Here is an 894-nt window from a genome sequence, read left to right on the forward strand (position 1 = left end):
GGATAATATACTAAACCCAAGATTAAAAAAAAAATCTCAGTGGCTTGGGAGGCTGAGGCAGGAAGATTTTGAGTTCAAGGCCAGCCTCAGAAATTTAGTGATGCCTTGCCTAAACAACTTAGTGAGACCCTGTCTCTAAATAAAAAGGGCTAGGGATGTGGCTCAGTGGTTAAGTGCAGGGCCCTGGGTTCAATCCCCGGTACCAAAAAACAAAACAACAATAATAACAAAAAACTAGGGTCAATTTGCAAGCAAATTATGTTAAGGCATAAAGCATACATCAAATCAATATTCACCAAATTGTAGTCATTTATGGATTATCTCAATAATATCATTATTTTCGGCTCAACCAAGAATTACATAATTTTCTTAACATGTTTAATGGTATCAATACAATCATCAGGTGATGCTTTGGAGACTGATTAGCATACTATATAAGGTACTATAAATAAAACTAAAACTGTTATTGGATCATGACCACAATTACTTTTCTACCTAGGTTTTAACACAAAATCACTGCTTGATTTTACTTTGAGAATTTGGATCCAAGCCATTCTCATTAGGAATCAGAATGAAGTAGCAACTATTGCTCTAGGCCAGACATGGTGGCACTTGACTGTAATCCTGGCAATTTCAGAGACTGAGGCAGGAGGATCACAAGTTTGAGGTCAGTTTCAGAAGTTCAATGAGAGTCTCAGCAACTTAGTGAGACCCTGTCTCAAAATAAAAAATAGTAATTAAAAAAAAGGGGGTTGAAGATGTAGCTCATTGGCAGAGCACCCCTGGGTTCAATCTCTAATACCTAAAACTAAAAATTAAAAAAACAATATTGCCTTAGTGGCTGATAGAAAAGAAATACAAGTGGCTAGCTGCAGAGTGAAATACATGACACAC

This window comes from Ictidomys tridecemlineatus, chromosome 5, assembly GCF_052094955.1.
Source record: "Ictidomys tridecemlineatus isolate mIctTri1 chromosome 5, mIctTri1.hap1, whole genome shotgun sequence".
Classification (NCBI taxonomy): domain Eukaryota; kingdom Metazoa; phylum Chordata; class Mammalia; order Rodentia; family Sciuridae; genus Ictidomys; species Ictidomys tridecemlineatus.